This window comes from Hylobates moloch, unplaced genomic scaffold (assembly GCF_009828535.3).
Source record: "Hylobates moloch isolate HMO894 unplaced genomic scaffold, HMol_V3 SCAFFOLD_6, whole genome shotgun sequence".
In the NCBI taxonomy this organism is placed as follows: Eukaryota; Metazoa; Chordata; class Mammalia; order Primates; family Hylobatidae; genus Hylobates; species Hylobates moloch.
The window spans coordinates 61268272-61273486 of NW_026652281.1; the positions used below are offsets into that span (position 1 = coordinate 61268272).

The window sequence follows — 5215 nt, forward strand, 5'->3', positions numbered from 1 at the left end:
CACCATGTTGCTCAGGCTGGTCTCGAAATCCTGACCTCAGGTGATCCGCCCGCCTTGGCCTCCTGAAGTGCTAGGATTACAGGCATGAGCCACCATGCCTGACCTCAACATGTATGTTTTTGCTTTAATCAGCAAGACAAATAAGAATTGGTAGACCATGGCGTCTAAAGATTTCTATTTATTATCTATATATGAAAGTTGCTCACCTGATCACTTTTTACTTTTTCTATTTTTTTTTTTTTTTGCCATTCACTTTAATGTATTTTAGCTTTTTTTCCCTTTTCCATTCAAATATGAACATAGAATATGTGTTCCTAGACAAGTAGAGCCATCTGACTCCACCAGCCCCTGAACAGGAGAAACTGGGTGTGTATGCTCTGATGGGTGAAGCTGGAGGCTCTTTGAGGAGCAATTGGAGGAAAATTCTGCAAACCTGCCACAGAGGGCAAGCAAGGGAATACAGTGTATATTTGGGGATAACTGTGTTCATATCAAGTGAAATAAAGGTTGGAACAACAGAGGAGCGTATCACACAATGGATATATCAGAGTGAATTTATTAGATGATTGTGGGAATTTCCTCAATGTGGGAAGAAGAACCTCATTTAAAACTATATTGAACTTGGGGGGCAGGATTTCAGAAAATTTTTGAGTTTTCTTGGAATTATATAAAGCATCATTATTTAAGGAAAAACATTTTAGTATGAAGCTTATGTCTGGATCTAAATTATTTCGTAAGTGCTAAATACATGTCACATACCTACTCTTGTGTTAGGTACTTATGAAATTTATAAAAGACATTTAAAGTCTCAACACTGATTATAAACTGAGACAAAAATATACTAACAAAATGCCTTTTTTTCTCTGAAAAGCTCTTATTATTTTAAGTCTAAAAGTGTTGGGTTTAAAAAATGAAAGCCTATATAACTAGAAATGAGAAGAGACACTATTTAAATTGTTCTCTCTTCTCTATGTCCTGAGAGATTAATTATCTGTCATTTTCTTTGATAAGTTTACCTGCTTTTGATGATCCTAACAGAAGAAGGATAGCAATGAGGAGAGCAAAAGTCTTCCATGGTTGCACTACAGAATCTCCATCTGCAAATTATACGGTTGGTTGAATTAGCTAGTCATTCTTTGTGTTTTCTGAAAAGAGGAATGAGAATGAGAAAGAATAGCAATTCATAACTATGAATCTACTACTTTTAATATTGCATGTAACCTGAAAATTGAAATTCTGGGAGTACATTATCAAGAGAGAGACTTCAATGCAGAATAGGAAAGGAAACATAATTAATCTCCAGAGGGTAGTTCTCATCATTTAGTTGGCTTGCTGTAGTGGACTCAGACAATATATACAGGTAATGCTGAATGATACATTGGGTGATTGCCAACCCTTCAAGCTGAATTTTCTGACCTCTGGGAGAAAAAGTCTTTTGTGTGTAGGCTTTTGCTCTTTTTGGAGCCCAGAACCTTGTTTTATCTGCTATCTGTGCCTCAGCAGGAAGTATGTCTGTTAATTTCAGAATGTGTACAATGATGACATTGGGAGAGAGATGGTTCAAAGTGAGAATAGTGGAGTTTTATTTTTTTAACAAAAAATGTAATATTTTGAAGTTTCTCTGGGAAGAATCCATATGTTCAGTGTTATAATATTGAACTGCTACACAGTTCTTTAAAATGAACCAAATTTTATACTCCCAGGAAACACAATAGGAAAGAATTGATTTGCCCTAGTTTTAACTATGAGGAAACTCTGACAAAGAGGTCAGGTGACTTGCCCCAGAGCAAAACGAAAGAAACCCAAATACTTTGGAATGCCTGGCTTATTGTTATTGATCTAACCATTTGTTTATCTACTTGCCTATTACACTTTAATTATGGTGGCTAGGTACACTCCTAGGTACCATACATTTCATCCACAGAAGGACTATCTTTCCAAACAAGCCTGATGAGAATAGTAGAGGCTGGCATTCTGAATGATTATCCCTGAAAGCTAGCAAATAGAAGGTATATTACGTCAGTACAAAAATGAACGAGAGCCGGATGCTGTTTTCAAGATTAAATCGTGATATTCTGGGCATGAAAACTAAAATTGAAATCCCCACTTCTACTTTTATTCCCTCTCCATTCTTCCTTTCTAATTTTTCCGAGAAACCCTAGGCCCTCATGCTGGTACCTCTTTAATCTTAAGGGCTTCCTCCTGAGCTGTCTCACTCAGAGATCTGAAATCCTATCTAAATAACTTCAATTCTGGTCTTTATCCCTTCTTTCATCAAAACTTAGCTGTCTTCAATCAATACCCTCAGGATATTGCTGTGTAGCAGGTGGTCTAATCTGCTAAAAGTGTAAATGGATTTAAACACCTTTCAAACCACATCATTTTTCCCATAGGCTTGTGTGTACCTTAACTACCCGAGAGGTTATATCTCTCTGTTACAGATGTCCAGACTGAATGAAAATTTTACTTCCCATCTCCTTTCTCACTCTGGGCCCTTTCCATATTGGTTTCTCTATACAAAATAAAATATTAAAGAAAAGGCAGACTCTTTTCCGGTTAGTGCGGCGGGAGAAGCCATGAGCAGCAAAGTCTCGCGACACCCAGTAGGAGGCAGTGCGGAAAGTCCCGCACGGGAAACCAGCGCAAGCGCCACAAGTTCCTGGAGACGGTGGAGTTGCAGATCAGCTTGAAGAACTATGACCCCCAGAAGGACAAGCGCTTCTCGGGCACCATCAGGCTTAAGTCCACTCCCCCCCCCAAGTTCTCTGTGTGTGTCCTGGCGGACCAGCAGCACTGTGACGAGGCCAAGGCCGTGGATATACCCCACATGGACATCGAGGCGCTGAAAAACTCAATAAGAATAAAAATCTGGTCAAGAAGCTGGCCAAGAAGTATGATGCGTTTTTGGCCTCAGAGTCTCTGATGAAGCAGATTCCATGAATCCTCGGCCCAGGTCTAAATAAGGCAGGAAATTTCCCTTCTCTGCTCACACAGAACGAAAACATGGTGGCCAAAGTGGATGAGGTGAAGTCCACAATCAAGTTCCAAATGAAGAAGGTGTTATATCTGGCTGTAGCTGTTGGTCACGTGAAGATGACAGACGATGAGCTTGTGTATAACATTCACCTGGCTGTCAACTTCTTGGTGTCATTGCTCAAGAAAAACGGGCAGAATGTCCGGCCTTATATATCAAGAGCACCATGGGCAAGCCCCAGCGCCTATATTAAGGCACATTTGAATAAATTCTATTACCAGTCAAAAAAAAAAAAAAAAAAAAGGCAGAGTGGGAATTTGCACATAGATTATATTGGTTGGAAAGTATTATGCAACCATTTCTTGAGAATTTTTTCTCTCCTTGATTAGGTGGTAAACTCCTGGAAGTAGTGTCTACTGTTTTTATTACTGTCATTATTATTAATCTTGTTCAACTTTTATGAATCAAAATAATTTTGCCAAAATTAAATTATGAAAAATTTAATTTCTCGCTATTAAATTCATTTATGTTTTCATTCCACACATATTTATATTCATATATTTACATATTTATATAATTATAATTCATGTTTTTAAATTATTGTGAATGTTTCACTATAATATTATTTTAGATACATGTGGGCATATTGTTAGGTAATGCACGTATCAGTGGGAATTGATCTAAAGTTTATTTTGCGTATTCAGGACTTTCAATGACATGCACATAACTAGTGTTCAGTTAAAATGTTTTATTGAATAAATGTTATTCCAGTAGGCTGAACTATATGTCCAGGTTAACTGGCCTTTTACTCATTTCTAGCATATTTGTTGTTTGTATGTACTGGCTGGAGTTTATCTGTTGGATATAGATGGGGAGTTACTGAGTTGTGGGAAAACCAGAAAACAAGGCAGGAATAATTAGAAGAGCAATGATGTGCACCAGAAAATGTTAATCAGGCCGGGCATGGTGGCTCACACCTATAATCCCAGTACTGTGGGAGGCGGAGGCAGGAAGACGGCTTGAACCTAGGAATTCGAGACTAACTTGGGGAACATAGTGAGACTCTGTCTCAATAAAAAATAAACAAACAAGAAAATGTTTAATCAGATTACTACTGTGTTTGCAGAGTGTATACATTTTCAAACAATGGTTTTGAAAAGACTGCTCTAATATATAAAGTTTGGAAGTGCTGCTCAGACATATAAGATTTCCCAATTAATTCCTTTTCCTCTATCTTTTCGATAATTTTTTAATAAAACTATCCTCATGATAAAAATTTTGATGATAATTGTTTTGATTCCCTGTAGGGACACTATGAATACATTAGAACAATAAGCATAAACTGTGAGAGGCTGGCGGTAAACAGAGGCAAATGGTGACTCTCCAAGATATCTTGTAGACATTTTACCTGTATCTTCACAGAGAAGGCAACCATTATCAACCTCATATAAAGTAGGGGAAATATGTTCTGCCCTCATAACATCTGTGCTTAAACTGGCTAGATATTAATATGTCTTTGGGTGTGTAAATGTCCAACCCTGGTAAGTACATATTTATTAAAATGCCCTGAAGAACATTGCAGAATCCTGAGTCAACAACTGGACGGACAGACATAAGACAGTGGTTAAGAGAATGGGCCTTGGTATGAGACTTAGATTTGAACACTAGTTTCTCCTTTTACAGTTATGTGATTTTGGCCTATTAAGCTCTCTGAATATCAGTTTTCTCATCTATAAAATGGGGATGATAATAATGGTACTTGACTCACAGAGTTGGCCTGCTGATTAAATGAAATAAGGCAGGAAAGGAACTTAGTAGAGTATCTTATGGTGTGTAATGTGTGGTCAAACATGTTAATGTTGGGAGAGGCAGTTGTCATGGGCCATGAGACTCCCTGTCTTTTCCTGCGGGGTGTATTCAAAATGCAAGACCCTGACTATTCTTTATCTGGACCATTTCTCAGGATTTGTATTAGATACCCTTGAGGGAGAAGTAAGCTCTCCCCTTCAGGACAAAGAGCAGGCTTGCTTACTGCTTGCTCTAAAATGCAAGGTGTTCCTCAGCTACAATGCAAACCCAGCCTGTATATGTGGCATTCACGTGGGCCCTCTTCCTCACCACCCTAAGCGTGGGGGCAAGAGGAACTAAAGCAAACATGCGGATGCTCATGCTACTTGCTGAACTGTGAGTAATAAATTCTTTTGCCTCTGACCCATTAATCTTGTGTCTCCTGCCAGTATC

General features: G+C 38.3%; 1 pseudogene; it reads left to right on the forward strand.

Annotated features, from left to right (window-relative positions):
* Positions 1 to 2696: 2696 nt before the first annotated feature.
* LOC116470386 (large ribosomal subunit protein uL1-like) lies at positions 2697 to 3227 on the forward strand (annotated as a pseudogene).
* Positions 3228 to 5215: the final 1988 nt, after the last annotated feature.